This window comes from Bos taurus, chromosome 1 (genome assembly GCF_002263795.3).
Source record: "Bos taurus isolate L1 Dominette 01449 registration number 42190680 breed Hereford chromosome 1, ARS-UCD2.0, whole genome shotgun sequence".
Lineage (NCBI taxonomy): Eukaryota > Metazoa > Chordata > Mammalia > Artiodactyla > Bovidae > Bos > Bos taurus.
In genome coordinates this window covers 154,603,384-154,629,304 of record NC_037328.1, presented here as the reverse complement: position 1 = coordinate 154,629,304, position 25,921 = coordinate 154,603,384, and the positions used below count along the sequence as shown (strand labels likewise).

General features: G+C 38.0%; 1 protein-coding gene across 12 annotated transcripts in view; it reads left to right on the top strand.

The window, feature by feature from the left end:
- Positions 1-25,921, top strand: part of TBC1D5 (TBC1 domain family member 5) — a 592,035-nt gene that overhangs the window by 58,140 nt on the left and 507,974 nt on the right. For 8 of the 12 annotated variants that reach the window (XM_059886432.1, XM_059886423.1, XM_059886462.1 and 5 more), the window contains one exon: positions 12,717-12,778. The exons of 2 other annotated variants lie outside the window; for them this stretch is intronic. The gene's annotated coding sequence lies outside the window, so the exon portion shown is untranslated. Of the gene's footprint in view, positions 1-12,694; positions 12,779-25,921 lie in introns of those variants that run through there. 2 more of the 12 variants (XM_059886434.1, XM_005202150.5) reach the window with 2 other exon arrangements.

The following is a 25,921-nucleotide window of genomic DNA, read 5'->3' as shown; positions in this document are numbered from 1 at the left end:
ATGACCATTATATATACTACTGTGGGCAAGAATCCCTTAGAAGAAATGGAGTAGCCCTCATAGTCAACAAGAGAGTCTAAAGTGCAATACTTGAGTGCAGCCTCAAAAACAACAGAATGACTTTGGTTTGTTTCCAGGCATACTATTCAACATCACAGTAATCCAAGTCTGTGCCCCAACCACTGATGCTGAAGAAGCTGACATTGACTGGTTCTGTGAAGACCTACAAGATCTTCAAGAAATAACACCATGAAAAAATGTCCTTTTCTTCATAGGATATTAGAATGCAGATGTAGAAAGTCAAGAGATACCTGGAATAACAGGCAAGTTTGACCTTGGAGTATGAAATTAAGCAGGCCAGAGGCTAACAAAGTTTTGTCAAAAGAACATGCAAACATCCTTTTCTAACAACCCAAGAGAAGACTCTACATATGGACATCAGCAAATGGTCAATACCAAAATCAGAGTGATTATGTTATTTGCAGCTGAAGATGGAGAAGCTGTATACAGTCAGCAAAAACGAGACCTGGAGCTGACTGTGGCTCAGATCATGAGCTCTTTATTGCAAAATTCAGGATTTAATTGAAGAAAGTAGGGAAAACCACTAGGCCATTCAGGTATGACCTAAATAAAGTCCCGATTATACAGTAGAGGTGATGAATAGATTCAAGGGATTCGATCTGGTAGACAGAGTGCCTGAAGAGCTAATGATGGAGGTTCATAACAGTATACAGGAGGCAGTGGCTGAAATCATCCCAGCAGTAAAGAAATGAAAGAATGCAAAGTGGTTGTCTGAGGAGGCTTTCCATGTAGCTGAGGGAAGAAGAGAAGTGAAAGGCAAGGGCGAAAGGGAAAGATACACTCAGCTGAATGCAGAGTTCCAGAGAATAGCAAGAAGAGATCAAAAAGCCTTAAATGAGCAATGCGAAAGGCTAGGGGAAAACCATAGAATGGGAAAGACTCTCTAAGAAAATTGGAGATATGATGGCAACATTTCAGGCAAGGATGGGCATGACAAAGGACAGAAATGGCAAGGAAGTAACAGCAGCAGCAGAGATTAAGAAGAGGTGGCAAAAATACACAGCATAACTGTACAAAAATGGTCTTAATAACCTGAATAACTACGACGGTGTGGTCACTCACCTAGAACTGGACATCTGGGGTATGCGGTCAAATGAGCCTAAGAAAGCATTACTGTGAGCAAAGCTAGAGGGAGTGACAGAATTCCAGCTGAACTATTTAAATCCTGAAAGATGATGCTGTTACAGTGTTGCACTCAATATCTCAGCAAATTTGGAAAACAGCAGTGGCCACAGGACTGGAAAAGTTCAGTTTTCATTTTAATCCCAGAGAAGGGCAAGCCAAAGAATGTTCAAACTGCTGTGCAGTTGCGCTCATTTTACATGCCAGCAAGGTAATGCTCATATCCATTAAGCTAGGCTTAAGTAGTATGTGAATGGAGAACTTCCAGGTGTACAGGCCAGATTTAGAAAAGGCAGAGGAATCAGAGGTCAAATTGCCAGCATTCACTAGATCATGCAGAAAGCAAGGGAATTCCAGAAAAACATCTACTTCTTCATTGACTATGATGAAGCCTTTAACTGTGTGGATCACAGCAAACTGTGGAAAATTCATAAACGAGATGGGATTACCAGAGCACTTTACCTGTCTCCTGAGAAATCTGTATGTGGGTTAAGAAGCAGCAGATAGAACTGAGCATGGAACAGCTGACTGGTTCAAAATTGGGAAAGGAGTAAGAGGAGGAACTAAAGCACCTCTTGATGAAAGTGAAAGAGGAGCGTGAAAAAGCTGGCTTAAAACTCAACATTCAAAAAACTAAGATCATGGCATCCAGTCCCATCACTTCGTGGCAAATAGGTGGTGAAACAATAGAAACAGTGACAGACTTTATTTTCTTAGGCTCCCAAATCATTGCAGATTGTGACTGCAACCATGAAATTAAAAGACTCTTGCTTCTTGGAAGAAAAGCTATGACAAATCTAGGCAGCATATTAAAAAGCAGAGACATTGCTGACAAAGGTCTGTCTAGTCAAAACTATGATTTTTCCCGTAGTCATGTATGGATGTGAGAGTTGGACCATAAAGAAAGCTGAGTGCTGAAGAATTGATGCTCTTGAACTGTGGTGTTGGAGAAGACTCTTGAAAGTCCCTTGGACAGCAAGGAGATCAAACCAGTCAATCCTTATGGAAATCAATCCTGAATATTCATTGGAAGAACTGGTACTGAAGCTCCAATGTTTGGGCCACCGGATACAAAGAGCTAACTTATTGGAAAAGACCCTGATGCTGGGAAAATTGAAGGCAGGAGAAGGGGACGACAGAGGATGACATGTTTGTATGGCATCACCAACTGAATGGACATGAGTTTGACCAAGCTCTGGGAGTTGGTAGAGGACGGGGAAGCCCAGTGTGCAGCAGTCTATGGGGTCACACAGAGTTGGACACTGCTGAGCGACTGAACTGAAGACAAGGCTGTATTGTATATTGTTACCCTGCTTATTTAACTTATATGCAGATTACATCATGCAAAATACCAGGCTGGATGAATCGTGAGTAGGAATTAAGATTGCTGGGTGAAACATCAACAATTTCACATATGCTGGTGATATCACTCTAATGGCAGAAAGCTAAGAGGATCTAAAGAACCTCTTGGTAAGTGTGAAAGAGGAGAGTGAAAAAGTTGGTTTGAAAATCATTGTTAAGAAAGCTAAGATCATGGTATCTGGTCTCATCATTTCATGACAAACAGAAGGGGAAAAAAATGGAAGTAATAACCAAGTTTATTTTCTTGGGCTCCAAAATCACTGGGGATGGTGACTGCAGCCATGAAAGTAAAGGACACTTGCCTTTTGGAAGGAAAGCTATGACAACCTAGACAGTGTGTTAAAAAGCAGAGACATCACTTCACCAACAAAGGTCCATCTAGTCAAAGCTATGGTTTTTCCAGTGGTCATGTATGGATGTGAGAGTTGGACTATAAAGAACTGGAACATAAAGAACTCCAGTACTTTGGCCACCTGATGAGAAGAGCTGACTCATTGGAAAAGACCCTGATGCTGGGAAAGACTGAAGGCAGGAGGAGAAGGGGGAGACAGAACATGAAATGGTTAGGTAGTATCATGACTCAGTGCACATGAGTTTGAGCAACTCCAGATTATAGTGAAGACAAGGAAGCCTGGCATGCTGCAGTCCATAGGGTCATCAAGAGTTGGACATGACTTAGTGACTCAACAGCAATAAGAGCAACAAATATATGATTGACAATTTTTGCCATGCTAAGCCTTTTGTTATAGTTACTTTTACCTGACCTAGTTTTAACTACTTAGCTCAGTTTTTTTTTTTTCTGTTTGAATTCTTTTCCCATAACCTCAGAGGTAGCACTATATAAATCTTCAGTTCAGTTCAGTTGCGCTGTCGTGTCAGACTCTTTGCGGCCCCGTGAATTGCAGCACTCCAGGCCTCCCTGTCCATCACCAACTCCCGGAGTTCACTCAGACTCAAGGTCCATCGAGTCGGTGATGCCATCCAGCCATCTCACCCTCTGTCGTCCCCTTCTCCTCCTGCCCCCAATCCCTCCCCGCATCAGAGTCTTTTCCAATGAGTCAACTCTTTGCATGAGGTGGCCAAAGTATTGGAGTTTCAGCTTTAGCATCATTCCTTCCAAAGAACATCCAGGACTCATCTCCTTTAGAATGGACTGGTTGGATCTCCTTACAGTCCAAGGGACTTTCAAGAGTCTTCTCCAACACCACAGTTCAAAAGCATCAATTCTTCGGTGCTCAGCTTTCTTCACAGTCCAACTCTCACATCCATACATGACCACTGGAAAAACCATAGCCTTGACTAGATGGACCTTTGTTGGCAAAGTAATGTCTCTGCTTTTTAATATGCTATTTAGGTTGGTCATAACTTTCCTTCCAAGGAGTAAGCGTCTTTTAATTTCATGGCTGCAGTCACCATCTGCAGTGATTTTGGAGCCCAGAAAAATAAAGTCTGACACTGTTTCTATTGTTTCCCCATCTATTTCCCATGAAGTGATGGGACCAGATGCCATGATCTTCGTTTTCTGAATGTTGAACTTTAAGCCAACTTTTTCACTGTCCTCTTTCACTTTCATCAAGAGGCTTTTGAGTTCCTCTTCACTTTCTGCCATAAGGGTGGTTTCATCTGCATATCTGAGGTTATTGATATTTCTCCTGGCAATCTTGATTCCAGCTTGTGCTTCCTCCAGCCCAGCGTTTCTCATGATGTACTCTGCATGTAAGTTAAATAAGCAGAGTGACAATATACAGCCTTGACATACTCCTTTTCCTATTTGGAACCAGTCTGTTGTTCATGTCCAGTTCTAACTGTTGCTTCCTGACCTGCATACAGATTTCTCAAGAGGCAGGTCAGGTGGTCTGGTATTCCCATTTCTTTCAGAATTTTCCACAGTTTATTGTGATCCATACAGTCAAAGGCTTTGGCATAGTCAATAAAGCTTCTTCAGATCAAATAAGAAATTACATGAATATCTTGCTAAACTGTTTGAGTTTAGTGACCCTGGATCAAACAGGTGAGTGCAGCGCTCGTTTGACTGATAACGCTGTGTGCACCCTCTGAGGGTCCTTTCAATTCCATGTGATGGGGAACGGTGCGAAGCAGCAGCCTTTGATTTGATTTTGGTCATCTTTTTTTCTATATATTGTTATATTCAATTTCTGTGTTTTTTCTTATATATTTTTGATGCTGTTCTCCATGTTCTTTTACTTGGCAAGCTTTCACCATTATTAGATTTGTTCTGTGAAACCCAGAAGTGTATCGTGCTTCAGTTATTTGTGTGTCAAATATTTGCAAAGTGAGCAAAGATTTATACAGATATTAGTTATAACTCTTTCTCAGGAGGTGTGATACCGTAGTTCCTGTTTTGCCATGTAGGTATGAATTTACACTTTGTTTGTGGTAGATGTTTGAGCAGGGTGTTTTAAATGAACTGCATTTAGAAATAAAAAAATCTGTTATGATTAGAGGATGTAATAGGTAATGTATGCTGAAGCTCACCTCACATTCAAAGGAACGGTTAACGGAATTGGAATTCTATTCATTTACATATAATTGAAAGCGTTTTCAGTCTCTGCTAATGTAAGTTTGGAGTATTTTTTTTTTTCATACAGTTAGTTACGCATTAGAAATAACTCTAATGAAGTAAACACAGTTTGAGAAGTATGGACAGAGTGTTTCCTCTCAGTATGGACTGAGAGGAAATCACTAAGTCTTGAAACTTGATCTCTGATAGCTTTCTTTACTATGTCCACTTGTCTTTATTTTTGTTTATTTAGAGTACATCTAGAGCTTGATTGAGTCCTAAGAGTTTAAAAAAAATGATGAAAATGCTGGTTTGGAATTGTGTTGCAGTGATTGGTGTGAGGTGTAGCCCCTACACTGATCAGCAGTCACCCACACATTTACATGCATCTTTCCTGTTTTTTCTTGCACTGGGGATTTTCCATTTGTACCTTCAATTGGTGTTGAAAATTTTCATCATCTATTTGAATGGCAGCTATATTTTCTTTTGTCTTTTATATTCTTTTCTGGTTTTGATCTATTTTTTTTAGATTGTTGCTACTCAAAGGCGACCTCAGGTCAGTGCTGGTCTGCAAACTGGTATCACTGGTATTTAATGAATCAAGATAAATTCAGTGTAAAGAGGTGCTTTTAATAGCACGTTGATATTATCATGACATCTAAGCATACGACTTTTAAAGAGTTCCGTTCAACTGCATTTCACAGCAGCCACGTCCGCAGTGGGCCGGCCGTGTAAGACTGACCCTCATCGGCAGTGGTTTCAGGCGCTGTCAGTCCTCCTGATCCTGTCTTTGTTCTGCTCTTAAGGATTTTATTTCTTTCTTTGTCTTTCTGAACTGCATTTTAGATAGGTTTTTAAAAGTCTTCACATTGACTAATTATTTCTGTTTGTGTTGATTCTACTGTTTAACTTTTCCACTCAGTTGAAAATTTTACCGCTGCTTCTTATTTCTTGAGATTTATTTAATTCACATCCATATTATAAGTGTTTCTATTACTTGTACCATCCTTACTGTATAGTGTTTCCAATAATTGAAATATGTGTAGTCTAATTGTTCTATTTCTTATGTTGGCCCTCATTCATTGGGTCTTGTTTTGTGATTTTTTTTTTTAATTGAGTGTTTTTGAAAGTTACTGGCTTCTTCGAGGCTAGGATTGAAGTTACTTCCTTTGAGAATTTACCTGTGCTTTCCCCAGTGTCTAGGGATACTGACCATTTAAGATCCCTTTAAATTGGTCTTCACGTGAGATTTATTGGATTATGCACGTGGTGTGAATTCAGTCTGAGACCCTTTGTGAAGGTTCCACTTTGAGGTTACAGTGTCAAGAGAATTGATGATACATTTTTGAAATGACGGAATTCTAGAGATGGCCCATAGATTAGTGGTTGCATTCAAGACAATGCAAGATAGTTACAAAGATATGAGAAAGATGTAATTTCTGTTAGATGGATCCATTTTAGAACTAAGAAAAATAGAAATGTAAAAAGTGGAGGGATTTGTAGATGCCTAAAGTACAAGTGATTAGTTCTACAGAACGCGGTGAACAAAGCAGTCAGCGTGGTGGGATGGATTCTTGGGGGTGATGGATACAGCATTTGCTTAGGAGTGAGCTGTGTAAAGCTGACAAATGTGATATGTGTGTGTTAGTGAGTTGAAAACAAGCTGCACATAAAGAAGTTAGCTTCTTACAACCAACAAAACACAGTGCAGCTATAGATTTCCCTCCTTCTCTTTTTGTTATTACGCAAGTCCAAGGAGCAACTTAAAGCTTGAATCTAATTGCCCTTTTAAGGTGGTTTTCTTCATCTAGGCCAAAATCTTCATGAAAAGAATTATAGGCATATTATGTGTTCATTGTAGAGAAATTAGAAAGCAGTGAAAGGTATGGGGAAAATGAAAGCGTATTGCTTCCCGTAGCCCAAACCACTATTATCATTTAATTCTGTTCTCTTACTTTTTATGTGGTCACCGTCTCTCTTTCTGTATGTGCTTTGTCGCTCAGCTGTGTCCAGTTCTTTGTGACCCTTTGGTCTGCAGCCCACCAGGTTCCTCTGTCCATTGTTTTTTCCAGGCAAGAATATTGGAGTGGGTGCTGTCTCCTTCTCCAGGGCATCTTCCCAACCCAGGGATTGAACCCGTGGCTCCTGCATTGCAGGTGGATTCTTTACCTGCTGAGCCATCGGGGAAACCTCTCTCTATATATACATAGGTACAAAATGTGCCTCTGGGTATATATCAGTATATTCTGTGTATAAAGCTTCCCAGGTGGCACTACTGGTAAAGAACCTGCCTGCCAATGCAGGAGAAATAAGAGATGTGGGTTCAGTCCCTGGGTTGGGAAGATAGGGTCAACCCACTCCAGTATTCTTGCCTCCCACGTACAGAGGAGCCTGGTGGGCTAAGAAGGTCACGACTGAAGCAGCAGCATGCATGCACACTGTGTGTATTTGTATGTATGTGTGTTTATTTAAATAGGGACTACTTAATATGAAATGTTGGATAGCCTATTCTTCCATACAATATTGTGAACATTCCTCTGTATCTGTAAAATTGTTTGAAGTGGTATTTGGTATCTATATAGCATTCTGTTTTGAGATTATCCTCAAATCTATTTAACCATTCACCTATTGTTAAATATTTAGATTTTCTTTCATAAATATATATATACACATACACACATGTATACATGTTTGTATTTGCTGTGAACCACTCTAAATGAAAAATTTGTGTGTATCTCCCATTTTCTTTGAAGTGTTATCTCCACCTTAATCTGCCTCTCATAATTTGCCCTGCAAAATTTCTTTCTTAATAAAAAAAATCCCAGTGTTTTTAAAAGAATTACTTATTTCTTTGGGCTGTGCTGGGTCTTGACTGCTGCCCGCGGGCTTTCTCTAACTGCAGCAAGTTAGAGAGGCTACTCTCTAGGTGGTGTTGTGTGGGCTTCTCATTGTGGTGGTTTCTTGTGAAAAACAGGCTCTGGGATGCGTGGGCTCAGCAGTTGCCTCTCACAGGATTCAGACCGCAGCCTCAGGAGTTGTGGTACATGGGCTTAGCTGCCCTGCAGCATATGGAATCTTCCTGGACAAGAATGGAACCCATTTCCACTGCACTGGCAGGTGGATTCTTGATGACGAGGCCACTAGGGAAGCCCAGGAATCTCAGTTTTGTAGATGAGCATTATTACCGCATTTGGAGATGGTTGCCTGTCCCCTCGAGTGGTTGAGTGTGGGCAGAGGGACTAGGTCATAGTTGACGAGCTGTAAGGTGAAATATGACCATTAAAGAGAATGGGATGGGCCTTTCTTCCCCTTCTTTCTTTCTGCTACTTGCAAGACAGGGGTAGTAGCTGGAGTCCCTGTAGCCTTCTTAGAGTACAAGGTGACTTTTAATATAACAGTAAATGTAGAGCAAAAAGAGGGAAGGAACTTGGACCCCTGATACTTAGAGCTGCCACATCAGCCTTTGATTGTCCACTTTAAGACATTTACATGGGAGAAATTCTCTCCCTCAGTTTTTTTCCCTCTCATTTAACTCATTATAATTATTAAATTTTTTTTGGCTAGGGAAGGATATAATCTAATCCTCTCTGATAAAGGATACCATTGTTTGATACTCTATGATGCATTGTATCAACTCTGTTTTGAGATTGTGTGTGTGGTGTGCATGCTCAGTCACTCCATTGTCTGACTTTTTGCACCCCCATGCACTGCAGCCCGCCAGGCTCCTCTGCCCATGGAATTTTCCAGGCAGGAATCCTGGAGTGAATTGCCAGTTCTTCCTCCAGGGGATCTTCCAGACCCAGGGATGGAACTCATGTCTCCTGCATCTCCTGCATTGGCAGAAAGATTCTTTACCATTAAGCCATGAGATTGGAGAGAGGTTAATTGGTATTGAATGGAAAATTACTTGCTACATTTTTTCTGGAGTTCTTTGATGACTATATTAATGAATTTTGTTCTCAAATGATTTTAATAATTATCACAAATATTGCAGAAAGCATATGATGACTTTTAGGCAAAATCACTAAATTAATTGTAGTGTATTAAAGTAATCTTCTACAGCCCTATGAATTTGTAATACTTTTAGATATCTTGGCTAGTCACTTAGACAAAGTTAGGTCATAATTGTGACTTTTAATGCTCCCATTAACTTTGTTGGGAAAATTTTGACAAATTTAAATTGTTTTTATAACTTTAGATGTATTTTGGGGGTATTGATTCTAAGACAGTTATTCACAACTTTAGTGAAAGAATATGTTGTTCAGTCGCTAAGTCATGTCTAACTCTTTGCAACCCCATGAAATGCAATATGCCAGGTTTCCCTGTCCTTCACTATCTCCTGGAGTTTGCTCAAATCAAGTCTACTGAGTCATTGATATTATCTAGCCATCTCATCCTCTGTCGTCCCCTTCTTCTCCTGCCCTCAATCTTCCCCAGCATCAGAGTCTTTTCTAATAAGTCAGCTCTTCTCATCAGGTGGCCAAAGTATTGGAGCTTCAGCTTCAGTCCTTCCAATGAATATTCAGAGTTGCTTTCCTTTAGGACTGACTGGTGTGATCTCCTTGCCTTCTGACTCTTCTCCAGCACCACAGATTCAAAGCATCAATTCTTCGGCACTCAGCCTTCTTTACGGTACAGCTCTCACATCTGTACGTGACTACTGGAAAAATCATATCTTTGACTAGTTGGCCCTTTGTTGGCAAAGTGATTTTTAATATGCTATCTAATTTTGTCACAGCTTTTCTTCCAAGGGGTAAGCGTCTTTTAATTTTGTGGCTGCAGTCACAATCAACAGTTATTTTGGAGCCCAAGAAAATAAATTCTGCTACTGTTTCCACTTTTTCCCCATCTGTTTGCCATAAAGTGATGGGACTGGATGCCCTGATCTTAGTTTTTTGAATGTTGAGTTTTAAGCCAGTTTTTTCACTCTCCTTTTTCACCTTCATCTAGAGGCTCTTTAGTTCCTCTTCCCTTTCTGCCTTTAGAATGGCATTATCTGCATATCTGAGGTTGTTGATATTTCTCCCAGCAGTCACAATCCAGGTTGTGATTCATCCCACCCGGCATTTCACATGATGTACTCTGCATATAAGTTAAATAAGCAGGGTGACAGTATACAGTCTAGACATACTCCTTTCCCAATGTTGAACCCGTCCATTGTTCCATGTCTCATTCTAACTGTGGCTTGTTGTCCCTCGTACAGTGTTCTCAGGAGGCAGGTAGGGTGGTCTGGTATACCCATCCCTTTAAGAATTTTCCCCAGTTTATTGTAATCCACATAGTCAAAGGCTTTAGTGTAGTCAAGCAGAAGTAGATTTCTTTCCCCCCCCTTTTTTTTTAAATGAATTCCTTTGCTTTTTCTATGATCTAATTGATTGGCAATTTGATTTCTGGTTCCTTTGCCCTTTCTAAATCCAGCTTGCACATCTGGAGGTTCTTGGTTCATGTGTTGTTGAAGCCTTGCTTGAAGGATTTTGAGCATAACCTTCCTAGCATGTAAAATGTGCACAACTCTAAGGTAGTTTGAGCATTCTTTGGCATTGCCTTTCTTTGGGATTGGAATGAAAGCTGACCTTTTCCAATCTTGTGACCCTTTGCCGAGTTTTCCAAATTTGATATGCCAGCAAAGTGCTGGCATATCAAGTACAGCACTTTTCACAGCATCATCTTTTAGGATTTTCAATAGCTCAGCTGGAATTCCATCACCTCCACTAGCTTTGTTCATAATAATGCTTCCTAAGGCCCACTTGACTTCACACTCCAGTGTCTGGCATTAGGTGAGTACCACACCATCTTGGTCATCTGGGTCATTAAGACCTTTTTGTAGGTTCTTCTGTGTGTTCTTGCCGCCTCTTAGGCTCTTCTGCTTCTGTTAGGTCCTTGCCCTGTTTTGTCCTTTACTGTGCCGTCTTTGCATGAAACGTTCCCTTGGTATCTCCAGTTTTCTTGAGGAGATCGCTAGTCTTTCCCATTCTATTGTTTCCCCCTCTTTCTTTGTGGTGTTCATGTGAGAAGGCTTTCTTACCTCTCCTTGATATTCTCTGGAACTCTACATTCAGTTGGGTATATCTCTTTCTTTCTCTTCTGCCTTTCACTTCTTTCTCTTCTTTTCTCAGCTATTTGTAAGGGCTCCTCAGACAATCAGTTTTCCTTCTTTTAGTGCTTTTTCTTGGGGATGGTTTTGGTTAGTCCCCTCCTATACAAGGGTACAATCCTCTGTCCATAGTTCTTCAGGCACTCTGTCTACCAGATCTAATCCCTTGAATCTTTGTCACCTCCACTGTATAATCATGTGGGATTTAATTTAGGTCATACCTGAATGGTCTAGTGGTTTCCCCACTTCAGTTTAAGCCTGAATTTTGCAATAAGGAGCTTATGATCTGAAAGTACTGAAGAATACATATTTAAAAAGTCAATAAAAATTTTTTTGAGAAATTTTAGGTTTTTATTATAAAAGAATTAGCAAGTACAAAGAGTTCCCATATACACATTCTCCACAGCATATGCATTTTTATCTAGGGTGTCCTACTACATACAGTGTTATACATATTAAAAAAGATTACATCCCTGAACAAAATGTTATTTTATTATGTAGGAAAACCACACAGTGCTTATGGACATTTTACTCTATGCTAGAGTCTCCCGCCCTCAGCACTATTAATATTTTAGGCCAGATAATTCTTTATTGTAGGAGACTAGCCTTTATATTTTAGGATGTTTAGCAGCATCCCTGATCTCTATCTACTTATTGCCAATAAATATTCTTTTTATTGGACATGCCAATAAATGTCCTCTGGGAGGCAAAACCATTGCTCTAATGAGTTTACAGTGCTTTAGGATTTGTTATGTTTTTAAGGGTAGGCTCAAATTTAAGGAGTCTGTAGTTCACCGACCCTTCACGTGGAGTTTTTTAGGCAGTTAGACTCTTCCTACCAGCTGGGGATCACAGGCAGTATATGAGTCTCATTTTCCATGATTATGAAATAGATAAAATATTACCCATCTTGATTGGAAAATATATTGAGATAATTATAGAAAATACTTTTAGTTTCCTTCTTGTCAGATGTTGTGTTACACTGTTTGGATTTAAAAGTGTCAAATGCTCATTACAAAGTTCTTATTTCTGTGGGATAGGCTACCACAGCCTGGGATCTGCTGTTGATGGACTTCAAGAGCCCATAATACTGTGGGTGGGTAAAAACCTGAAATGTTAAATGAAGACTGGTTTATGAGGTCAGTTGTGTTTTGACTGTTAGTGGTGCTCTCACTAGGTTGTTACCACATTCAGATTGTAACAGTTAAGTGACCTCATGTGTTCTTTCAAGGACCATGAGCTTCTCAAATTGTTGATGGCATTAGATGTCAGACAGTCTCTTTGTCCTTGCAAGTGTTTGTCTTCACGTCTGAAATCCCGCCAATTGTAACAGATTGTGTGTCAGCTCCAATAGAGGAAGCTGGCCTCTGTCAGCTTGGGTTTAGTCCACTGAAGACTTCTAAAAACTTGACAAAGTTCACAACTACTAATCTCCATTCCCCACTGCTACTTTGTAGAATTATAAAGCATTGTTCACTAGTGAATGAAATGCCATCTATAATAATTCAGGTTAGTCTTATTTTTCTATCCCTGCAGAAAATTTCCAGAGACTTGGTGAAGATAGGAAACTATCAAAAAGACCATAGGAGTATTGTACTGTGAGTATTGCTTTGAAAAAGAATTGTAAATTAAGAATATTTTAAGTCTCCAGTTGTTTGGGGGAAATATGTTAGGCAGAGATATTATATGTAAAATGTGGAGGAGGATATATTATAATTGTGTTAATAATTTATAAGAACTAATCCTGTGCAGTCTTTTAAAAATTGAAAATGTGTTCTTATGTACTGAGATGAGGATTTTACCAATAGCATTGAAAAATATTTCTAATTCTAACAAGGATTGATCTAGTTTATGTACATTTGCTTATTTAAAACTATCAGAATCCAAAGAATCATTGTAGTTTTGTAGGTTTGTGATTTGTTCGGGTGACTTATTGTTTAGGTTATTTTGCAGAATTATTTATTTGCTGATTTATTTATGTATTTCATTATTTATTTATTTGATTATTTAGTAAATTATTTATCTGATGAATTATTAATACATCTTCATGACATGCTTTAAATTATTTATAACTTAATTTTGAGTTTATTGCTTTTAGACGCTGCATTGTTACTGACTAGTTTTGATTTTTTTCTTTGTGGTTCTTTAAAATTAAAGTATTAGCTCTAAGGCAAAAGTATATTCATTGCAATGCCCAGGGATTTTTTTTTTTTAAGTAATTTATGATAGTTATAAAAGTTCAGTTATGCTTTGTTTAGCTCTAAATTTACCTGTTTAGGGTTCCTGCTGATAGAATATTTGTTATGTGGATACTCATTGTAGAGTCACTTACAGATTAATAATATAGCCTATAGTCTGTAAACTGAGACAGAACATGTAAACTTCAGTCTTCATTATCCTTGGTGTCTCTAAAGAGCAGGTCGGTTGATTTAGAATAGAAAATGGAGTTTAATGGCAAAGCTGTTTTACTACTGGAATATTTTTAGGAAAGTTCAGAGAAATGATGTCCAACTTAGATTTGGATCCCTAAGATATAAAGTTGACTGATGTAGGGTTTGTTCTTTTTTTTAAAATTCCTGCTATATGTGTATTTGGAAAGCAGCATAATGTTTATATGGATTTTTATATCATTTTTCATGACATATTTATTTTATACCATATTTCTTGTGGAAAGTTTTAAATCCCTTATTTTAATGAGCTAAAAATGGACAGAGGTCTTTATAAATGCAAGCTATAGTTTCTCTGACTTTACCTAGTGATTCTCATATGTAAAGTTTCTATTTTTCACCAAATGAACTATTTCTTCGTAGTTCTGATGCTGTTTCATAATCATAAGGTGGAGCATGTTCTATGTGTTCTCTTTCAGACTGGGTTCAGTCAGTGGGTTAAAGCCGTTGTCTGGGTCATGGGTACCATGTGCACAGCATGGGCTTCGTCTGGGTTTGCCTGCAGTGAGTTACTGTGCACTTTACAGTTTAACACTTCAGAGGGATGCAACAGTGTACACTTTGAAATATATGCTGTGAAATACGGAGAATGACCTCTGTAGAAAGGTTTCACTATAGAATTGTAAAATGTGCATATGTAAACTCAGAATTCTTATTTTGAAATATTGACTATATGAATATTTAATTGGGATATTGCTTTAGTGCCTTCATATGCTTGCCTTAGAGGGAGTGTCTTCCTTTGACTTACATTCGTGGATTTAAAATGTGTGTATTATACATATCTTTGACTCTTCTGTTCTGGAGATGAACAACTACAGATATTGTTAGGTATGGAATTTTATTTTAAAATGTGCTTCAAGATGCCACTGTGGACTTCTTTCAGAGACAATAGCCTTCTCCAGTGTTGAGTAAGATCTCCAATACTAATGTAATATTCCACACTATACCATGTATCTGTGAATACTAGCTGTGTCGTCCAAGTGATTTTTAATGGAAAGTTTCAGATACACATATGTGTACACACCCATGCACAGGTGTGTGAAATTGCCTCCTGAATACTCTCGCAGGACTTGTTTTTGAAAAGAGGCAGCAGTGGAGACTGCCATGATAATAGCTAGCGTTTGTTGAGCAGTTACTTTGTGCAGGCACAGTGCTGCACGCAGTGCTCATATCTTTTACGTGGATTGTTTGTTACTCTTCCAAGTGAGAGAAGTATGGTTGTTATCTCCATTTTATGAATGAGGAAACAGACGTAGGTCATTGCCACACAGCTGACGGTAAGTAATGGCGCTGAAACTGGTCCTCGTTCAGCCTGAGTCCCAGGGTCCTTAGCCCATTACAGTTCCCAGTGTACAGTTGGTATAATGTAGCTTTTCATTTGAGGTGTTTCTGTTTGTTGCTTTTAGAGGCTGTGGTTATTTATATCTCTGATAGGCTTCACTTGCCAAGTATATTCACTTTGTACTACATTTGGTCATCTTTTTTAAACCAGTAGGTAGTGCTTGAGCTTCTTGATTTTTCTTATAATCCTGTATAGTGGATCCATATTAAATACTGAAGACTAATTTGTACCTCAGGGAGATTGAATGTTTGCCTGCTGGATATCTAATTCTCAGACTACTTCTTTTGACTCTTAAGCCCATGGCCATTTCCAGGGCTCTGTTAAGTCAAATCCTGGGTGACAGTGTGAGTACCATAAATAACTGTAGTTGTATGAATGCCAAAACAGTAGTGTAAACTAGTATCATCCTGGGTGAACTGAGACCTGTGGTCACCCTAGTAACATCTCAGATTCTTATTGAGTAGTTACAGTGTTGATAATGCATGTTTAAGAGAAGTCTTAATTCATGTGTAATGTTTTAAAAAATACTTTGTGATAAAACACACTCCTATTATGACCAGTATTTATGTGTTTTTGTTAAGCAACTTAGGCAGTTTGTGTTTATGACTTTTATAAAATGTGATTCTGATGTTTTATAGCTTTTGGAGCCACTGAAATAAAATAAAAAAATGTAAATGGTGAAAGTAAAGAGGTATTGCTATTGGGAACAGAAAGACGAGTATGGAAAACATGGTCATAGTAGAATAGATAGTAGTTCTAAAGTTTCTCTTCATAGCATACATTATGGGATTTTTTAAAACATAATTTTATTTATTTATTTTTGGCTGTGCTGGGTCTTCGTTGCTTTGTGGGCTGCTTTTCCCCTCTGGTCGTGGCGAGTGGGGACTGCTCTGCAGTTGCTGCCCAGGCTTCTCGCTCCCGTGGCTTCTCCGGCTGCAGAGCACAGACTCTAGAGTGCGTGGCCTTCTGCAGCTGAGGCCGTGGACTCCGTGGCTGTGGCCTGAGCTCTTGAGCACCAGCCAGGAGGTGTGGCTCACAGGCTTATGTGGGATCTTCCCGGACCAGGAATCAAGCTAGCATCCCCTGTATTGGCAGGTGGATTCTTCACCTCTGAGCCACCAGGGGAGCCCCTTTACAGGACTTGTAGTACTTGTTTTAGCTTTGTAAATCTTCTGATAAATTTGACATTGTATGGAAAACTGTTTCTATTTGTTAGACCTTCAGAATTTATAATTTTTTTATTATATGATCCAGTAGTCTTTTTTTCCCTTAAAATATGTTGCATGTCATTTATATTGATAAGTTGGCTGTTTTGCCAAAACGATGGATTTCTGAAAACAACTGTGTTCCTTGGTGAGAGTCTGTGGGGAGATGAGGGTCTGTAGAAGAGAGTTGCTGAAAGTTTTTAGTTTTTATATAGTTTTCTTTTTAATTCTCTCGACATGTGTTTAATAAAGTCATTACTAGATATTAAACTTAAATTTCTAGGTTTTTTTTTTTTTTTTTTTTTTTGGCATTTAGAGTATAGATGACTTGTTAAGTTGAACCTAGGTAACCACACTGGCATATTTGTATTTGAATGTATATTGAAAAGAAAAAATTCTCTTGCGATAGTTCTTATTCATACATTCATCACTCTTTGTGTTCAGAAAAGCCTATTATGCCTTGAACAAAGGTAAGAGCTTCCATATATTCTGTCTGAAGTTTGTCACAGTATGAAGCACTTGGTAAAATAGTACTGTAACTATACGAGTAATAACATAGCCTATGTGTTGGCTCTGAGAATAGCTCCTTTGTAACAAGTGAAAGTACAGCCAAAGGTCATGTTAAACACAGAGTTTCTTTCACACCTCATCCATTTTGTGGATAGCATGTGAAGTAGTTCGGGTCCTGCACTGATACTTTAAGACAGCGACCTAAGGTTGTTCCCATGGAAGTGTCTGAAGTACCTTTCCCCTACCTCCCATGTGGTTGCAAAATTTGGCATGAATACAGTGTATTTGAATTCTGCACGAATTAAGTAGAACCTTATTAAATTTAGAGTTTGCAGAGTCAAAGGGGCCTCTTGTCCTCCAGGGGTTTCTTTTTAGGGCACTAGATAGCATTGACACGTACCAGTCTTTAATAACACTGCATCCTGTTCTGACTCAATGCGTTGCCTTAGTATTGATGCTGTTTAGTGAAACACTAAATACCAGACAACACTGCAGCAACAAAAGCAAAATAAAAGCACACAAATGAAACTGTAGAAGCACCGCATGCCTGTGCATGTACAATCTGATGATTAGATTCTACTTTTGGCTTTAATTTAGCTAAGTAAAAGTTGAAGTATTGAGAAGGCCATTATATAGGAAAGCTTTCTATTAAAAACCTTATATAAATAGAATATGCATATGTTCTAGAGTGGATAACAAATCTCTTTAAGTTAGCCTCAGTATACCATACCAAAAAATATAGGCTGAAGAAAGAATGTTTGGAAGAGGATAAAATTGACAAGTCATAATTTTTAGTTGATAAAAGTGTTTGCTTCCGTGTTTGAAGCATGTTTTTTGATACTCTTGCCCACTGTCGCATTCTTTTTGCTATAAGACTATTAAAGTATGATTTCCAAGCAAGGGTGGTGTAGGCTGATGAGAAATAGGGCAATTAAGGAGGAGTGCTGTCACTTGTCACAAAAATTGTGGGAATGCTTCTGACATTTAATGGTTGGGAATCAGGGATGCTGGGTGTCCTGCATGGGACAATCTCAGACTACAGAAAATTGTTCTGAGTACCACGTAGCTTTGAATATCTGCTTGGTTAAACTCTCTTCAAAGATAAAGCAATAACACTTCAGTCTATAATATTGCTGACAGTTGTTTTGCAAGATGTTATGTGAACAGTTTGATACTTAGGGGAAGTTTGTGTGGAGGGGAAACTTAAGTAGAGTGAAGAAATTCTCTCAAAATTGTACTTACTTCACACATTCTTTCCACTTGCTGATTTATAGCATTTCTAACTGGATAATCTAGTTGAAAAGTTTTCAGTTCAGCAGTGCAGTTTCCTGGAAGCTGTGATCGCAGATATGTGATAGAGTATTTAAGACTGTTTTAAAAACAAACTAAATTTAAAATTAATGGATCTAAATGAATTGTTTTATTAGTTGATAAGGCGTGTTTAAAGATATTTCATGATTGCCATCCTAAATGTTAAAGTTTTGTTTTTAGAATGATAAATACATTGTTAAACATATATTTTAAAATTCTTTATTGTTAAGTTGTATGTTGTGTTGTACCAGTGTTACTTTGGTACCACCTCCAATAAGCAGTCTATCCAACTTTTATGTAACTTTTTATATTTCTTTACTTACACCACTGGTTGTTCTATATTTTAGAGGGATATGGTCTGTTGCAGAATTTTTAACTACTGGAGACTTAATAACTTAAGAGAGTGTAGGTTTTCTGGGGTAGGTTGTAACTGCAGTGTAACAGCCTTAGCATAGATATTAATAATTATTTTGACACTACACTTAAAAATAAAACCCAGGTCAGTTGCACTAATACCACATTTCATAGTTTTCTCCTTCTAACAGTATATAATTTATCTTGACATTTCAATCATTATTTCATTAAAGCTTATTTCTGTCTTTCTTGTCACCTTCAATTTAATTTTTGTCTATAATCACTTATCTCAGTACTAATTTTTATTCTAGGGTTCTCCTATACCTCTCCTCTTTTCTTTTTTTGTACTTTTTATAGAGAATAACTTGTCATCTTTTTCCTTTTTGATTCAAACTTACTGTATATAGGTACAAATATGTGACTGCTTTATTCCTTTTTGAATAGTTATGCCTAAGCATTTGTTGTGGTTAGGAATTAGAACTGATTTTTTGAAAACTATTCTGTATGTAGTTAGATTTTATTAACTCTGAGTTTCAGTTCAGGGAAGGAAAGGGGCACTGGACGTGTGGGCTGAGAACCGTTGTTGGGAAATGTGCACTTATTCTTTACAGTTCTTCTAACTCTTGAGCTTAAATGATACTTCCAGACCAGATTGGAGCTTCTTATATGGATGAAAAAAATGTCAAAGCCAACAATTCACAGAAAAATATTTTAGCAAAAACACTTGTCTAGTTAGGAATATAGGGGCTTACTTTGATTTCTTTGATAATTTGTAAGTGAAAATGAGCTGCATATAAAATATGCATAATAATGGGATTGAAAAATGAGATACTATCTACAAGGCACCCAAATAGAATGAGCTTACTTTTTCACTTAAAATCTGAAAAATAACTAATGATAACCAACCAATTATGGGGGAGTGGTGTGACTTAGAAATAGATAACTGATGTAATCATTGACAGACATTTTGAGCAGTTGCTAATATCTCAAAATCATTTCCTTGCTTAATAGAAACTATACACTCCTTTTGTTGGCTTTTTAAGTGAAACCAAATTATAAAATAATACAGTTAAACCATATCTCAGGTGAAAATGTGTGTGTACCTGTGTTTTTGTTTAGATAAATGATTTTACTTATCTTCAAAGTGATAACTGTTTATAGTGCATATAAGCATAACTTGAGAGATAAATGTGTAACAGTTTGGCAGTCACTTGATACTGGTTTAATGTAAAGACTGTTAACCTGCAGACTAAATCATTGTCATGGGAATTCCCTCCAATCTCTGTGGCATCTTTGGTCAAGGAATACTTGCTGCTTTCAATTTTTTAAAATCGAAGTGTAGTAGGTATGTAGTACCAAGGAGCTTTCATGAAGATGGGCTCAGTAAAGGACAGAGTGGTACGGACCGAACGGAAGCAGAAGGGATTAAGAAGAGGTGGCAAGAATACACAGAAGAACTATTCATAAAAAATCTTAATGACCTGGATAACCACAATGCTGTGATCACTCACCTAGAGCCAGACATCCTGGAGTGTGACGTCAAGTGGGCCTTAGGAAGCATCACTGTGAACAAACCTAGTGGACGTGATGGAGTTCCAGCTGAGCTGTTTCACATCCTGAAAGACGATGCTATGAAAGTGCTGTACTCAATAATGCCAGCAAATATGGGAAACTCAGCAGTGGCCACTGGACTGGAAATGGCCAGTTTTCATTCCAATCGCGAAGAAAGGCAGTTCAAAGAATGTTGAAACTACTGCACAGTTGCACTCATTTCACACGCTAGCAAAGTAATGCTCAAAATCCTTCAAGCTAGGCTTCAACAGTACGTGAACCGAGAAATTCCAGATGTACAAGCTGAATTTAGAAGAGGCAGAGGAACCAGAGAGCACTGCCAACGTTCTTTGGATAATAGAAAAAGCAAGAGAATTCCAGAAAAACATCTACTTCTGCTTCATTGACTACACTAAAGTTTTTGCCTGTGTGGATCACAACAAACTGTGGAAAATTCTTGAAGAGATGGCAATAGCAGACCACCTTACCTGCTTCCTGAGAAATCTGTATACAGGTCAGGAAGCAACAGTTAGAACTGGACATGGAACAACAGACTGGTTCCAAATTGGGAAAGGAGTATGTCAAGGCTGTATATTGTCACCCTGCTTACTTAACTTCTATGCAGAGTACATCATGTGAAATGCCAGGCTGGATGAAGCACAAGCTGGAATCAAGATTGCTGGAAAAAATATCAGTAACCTTAGATTATGCAGATGACACCACCCTTATGGCAGAAGGCAAATAGAAACTAAAAAGCCTCTTGAAAGTGAAAGAGGAGAGTGAAAAAAGTTGGCTTAAAACTCAGCATTCAAAAAACTAAGATCATGGCATCTGGTCTCATCATTTCATGGCAAACAGAATGGGCAAAAATGGAAGCAGTGACAGACTTTATTTTTCTGGGCTCCAAAATCACTGCAGATGGTGACTGCAGCCACAAAACTAAAAGACGCTTGCTCCTTGGAAGAAAAGCTATGACCAACTTAGCATATTAAAAAGCAGAGATATTACTTTGCGGAAGAAACATCTGTATAGTCATATCCAATAGGCATGTATGGGTGTGAGAGTTGGACCATAAAGAAAGCTAAACACCAAAGAATTGATGCTTTTGAAGTGTGGTGTTGGAGAAGATTCTGGAGAGTCCCTTGGACTGCAAGGAGATCCAACCAGTCCATCCTAAAGGAGATCAGTCCTGGGTATTCATTGGAAGGACTGATGCTGAAGCTGAAGCTCCAATACTTTGGCCACCTGATGCAAAGAGCTGACTCATTTGAAAAGACCCTGATGCTGGGAAAGATCGAAGGTAGGAGGAGAAGGAGATGACAGAGGATGAGATGGCTGGATGGCATCACCGACTTGATGGACATGAGTTTGAATAAATTCCGGGAGTTGGTGATGGACAGGGAGGCCTGGTGTGCTGCAGTCCATGGGGTTGCAAAGAGTAGGACATGACTGAATGACTGAACTGAAATGATTTTCACCCCCTTCCCCCTCCACCATTTTTTAAAGTTGATTTTCTTTTTCCATTTCTTGTATTTGGAGATTCAGCTCCAGGGTAGTAGATGTGGGGTATGTGGGGTTGAATGTTCCTGAGCTGTGGGCAAAAGGCTTCACCTTTTCCTCAGTATCTTTTGTAAGTTCTCTTATGAGGTACTTCCTTTGAAAAGTTACTGATTTTCCAAAAATAAGATCTCTTTTGTGTCTGGGGAGGAAGAAGAAAATAAGCCCATGTGGTTAATCTTTGTTAAGTCAATCTTTCTATGTGCTGTTCACTCCTTACCGCTTTTGTGGCTAACTCAGCCTGTAATACACAGCTCTTGAAAGCTTCCCCTTATTTCTCAGTGTTGTCTCCTCACCTGCAAACCTTTGGAAAACACTTACTAACCATATTGTAATAATTAGTTCATTGCTTACCTTTGTAATAAAAACAGGAATTGTCTTATTTTTACCAGTGCTTGTGTGCAAAGCATTGTGCTCCTTGAATGAAAACATAAAATACAGAAATGAAATTGATGATAGGAGAAGGCAATGGCACCCCACTCCAGCACTCTTGCCTGGAAAATCCCATGGACGGAGGAGCCTGGTAGGCCGCAGTCCATGGGGTCGCTAAGAGTCGGACACAACTCAGCAACTTCACTTTGACTTTTCACTTTCATGCATTGGAGAAGGAAATGGCAACCCACTCCAGTGTTCTTGCCTGGAGAATCCCAGGGACAGGGGAGCCTCGTGGGCTGCCGTCTATGGGGTTGCACAGAGTCGGACATGACTGAAGCGACTTAGCAGTAGCAGCAGCAACAGTACCATTTTTTCAGAAGATATATTGAAAATAAAACTTAATGGAAATTTACCTTTTTAAATGTAAAATATTAGTATTGTTAGTTTCCTAGAGTAATCAAAAATGTCTTTATACTGAAGCTAAATTAGTGTCGTCATGACAATTTTTATTTCTTTATGCATTTAATTAAAAATTAAACTTTAAGATACTAAAAAATGGATGACGAGTGGATAGTTTTATGTATTAAGGGTAATATGACAGAATCATAGGAATGAGATGAGAATGGAGAAAAAAGTTTTGCCATCTTTGGTTAGCAAAGCATTCTAGTAATTCCAAGTGAAAATTCTAAGAAAATAGGATGTACTTGTTTTGTGAAAACCTGCCATATCCACAGATAAAAGGAAAACATCTGAATTAACACACGATTTCATCAAGAAACTCTGTCACTATCTTGGGGTCAAGTTTTACCAGCAGAATTATCTGTTGTCTCTTTCTGGGAAGTTTTCCTTCAATCATATTTTTTTGTTTTATTTATTTCAGTTTTAATGGTAGAGAATGAAATTGTTGAGATAAGTCCATCAGCAAGTATGTACTGAGCATGTGTGATTGGCATGAAGGGAAGCTGAGGAGGTGTCGCTTCTGAGGGAAGATGTGTGCATGGCAGGCGCGGCCAGGACAGAGCTCAGTAGGAGCAGCCTTGTCTCAGCACTGCCTGTAATTAGTGGCCAGCGAATGGCCCAGATGGAGTTTATTTTACAATAATAATTTAGCCATCTTTAGTAGAATATTCACATACTCTTAAGTTGTATCTTAGTCATGATGATATAAATCAATAAGGATCAATAACTTGAAGTTACTTAACAGTGTCCTAAATTTTATTTTTAATATTTCTTTCTCATTTTAGCCCATTTACCCCATATATCTTTAGGGCCTAGTCATTTTTATCCTTGAGTTCACTTGCTAATTAGAAGTATTTAAAAAATTACATAGAGGTACTTTGGGGATATTGTATTTTTTACCTACTAACTTAAATACATACTATTACGTTTCATAAAAATCATTTAAGTTTCAAATATGAGGGATTTTGCACCAAAAAAGTTGGTGGCGAATTTTGTTGTACAGTAGTGTTTTAATCCATAAATCATGGTTTAATTCTGTTTTATGTCCATGTATTTTTAATTAATTCAACAGTCATATATTTTCAGGAGTAGTCTCAGGATAAAGTTAGATTATATTTTTTTATTCAAATGAATTTGTTTTCTTCTGTCTTGATACCTTGTAATTCATTTGGAGTTTTGTTAAAATATGTTTAGAGTGTTTGAAGTTCGTACTTCAACCATTTCTGTCATTTAATCTCTCACACTTCCTCTATCTCTGTTTCTTTTGTCTGAATCCCACTGAACCTAGTATACAAACAAAACTTTATGGAAAAGCCCAAGTGAGGTACAGGAAAGTCCTATGGAGAGAAAATGTAACTCTTTTATTGCATAAACTTTTAAAATGTTGTCTAGCAAACTAGAACTGCTTAACAGATGTGACTGCTTCATTGTTTCAAATTTATGCCAATCAGAGTTGATAGGATTTGATCACACTCTAGTAGATTTATGAGATGAATTACAATATTGCATGACACGCTTCAAATAGAAAACATCAATATAAGTTGAATATGAGTTCTTGTTTAAGATAACAAGCCAGTAATTCTTTAAATCAGATGGTTGCTACTTTGAGAGAATATTGATCAGTTTTTGTGAAAATTAGTAGTATCTTTAATGTTTCCTTCATGGTGACATAAAGTATATTAAACTTTTGTTTTCTTGTACAAGTATAATTGTAAATAGGAGGCAGCTTGTTTCTATTTAGCTGTAGATGCCCTGTCATATTTCCGAAGACCTGTGAAGAAATGAGGCTGAACTGAAATTCGACTGCAAGTAATTTTCATACAAGTTAGAAAGCTTGTCACTGTGGTTCTGATTTCTTTAGAGTAAAATTTTATTAGATACATATAAAGACTTAAACTAGGAATATGTATGTATATTTAAGTAGAAGCTTAATACCCTCTATAAACAGAGAAAATGAGAAGGAACATACTAATGAAGTGATGGGTTCCCACTGGGGAGTTAGAACAGAAGAGTCGAGTCAGGCGCTGCAGCCTGTCTGCTCTACGACAAATGATGGGACCGGTATTCAAAGCCCCCCAGGAAGAGTGTTTTAACTTATTTAGGAACTCTCCGTGGTGAATTCTTTCAGTCTAATTTTGAAATAAAACCATGGAGTCTCCTGAGAACTAATGATCTGAAATTGGTCCTAAGCCAAATCATTTGTCAAAAGAGGATAGAAGTTTTAGTGTTTTAGATTGGAATTTAAAAATTTTTGAATATGAAGACCAACCAAAGCCATTATTTTAAAAAAGTTAGATAGACCGTTATGTTTCAGGTAAACATTGTAAAATTCTCTTAATTTTTTCGGAAACAAATTATGTACATTATGTCTTACATTTAAAATATTTAAGAAATCATTTAAATATTCACAGAAATACAGAGGATAAATAGAACTGGCAACCTTGTGTTGATATTTACCACGCAGAATTCATATGTTAATATTTACTGTATATATTTGTAAAAAGCATTTTAAAGTTCTTCCTTTCCCAGAGATAACCACCGTCCTGGAATTGGTTTATATCTTTCCTGTCCGTGCTTTTAGGCTAGCATTCATGTGTTCATTAAGTGTTCTTACTAAACTGAAATGTTCTATTAGTCTTTATGCAGTTTGCCTTTTAATCTTTTTTTACCCAACATTGTTCTGAGCTGTTCTTTGCCTTTGAAACATCTAGTTTATTGATTTTAATTGCTCTTTAATATTCCATGGTAGCACAACATTAGTACCACAGTTTGGGTCTCTCTTTCTCTTTGGATGGGCGTTTTTAAGCGTCAGGAGACTTTCAGCAGATACCCCCGCTGCTCTGCAGGCCTCCGGGTCTGCAGCACAGTGGACAAGCTGCCATCAGCTCTTATGCCACAGTGTCCACGTGCTGGCATTAGGCAGCATCCTCGGCCGTTTGGTGCCAGTAGACTGTGCCCTGCTCTATCTTTTCTTGCTGAAGTTCCTCTGACGTTTAAAATTGATAGCACAGAAGCCTGCCAACCACCTTGTCCTACTGCTCTTTTTAAAGAATGTCCTCCTATCCTCCCTTACCCCTGTGAGAAAACATCTTATCCTTTTGATATTTGTTTTAAAAAGATGCCTTTTGTTTTATTTTCCAGTTTTAATGTTTTTATTTTATTTTAACCTGCGGGAGGCTAGGACCTCTGCCATCTGAGGGTTTATTTTGCCATAGCAACAAGTGCACTGGTCTGTGTGTAAATACGATGTGGTTTGACTTGATGTAAACAATATGCTTTTGTGCCCAGGTCATTATATAATTGTTTCAGTTAATGACAGTAAAGTATTGAGTCTTGAAAATGATGCACTCTTGTTTGTGAACATTTTTGAGTTTTTAAGAAATTATTTGAAAATTTTATCTAAATTCCATTCTTTTTTCACATTTATAATTTTCATTAGTTGGACTTATTTTAATGCATTTCATATTTTGGTGGAAGTCACATATTCAGACATATACAAAGCCTTGTATTACACATTAAAATTTGAATTGTGGTTCTCTCTCAAAGTACTGAAGAGAAAGCTAATACTCTGTGAAATTCCTTGTACGTCCACCAGCTTGATGTGCTTCATAGAATGCCAGGTATTAGAAT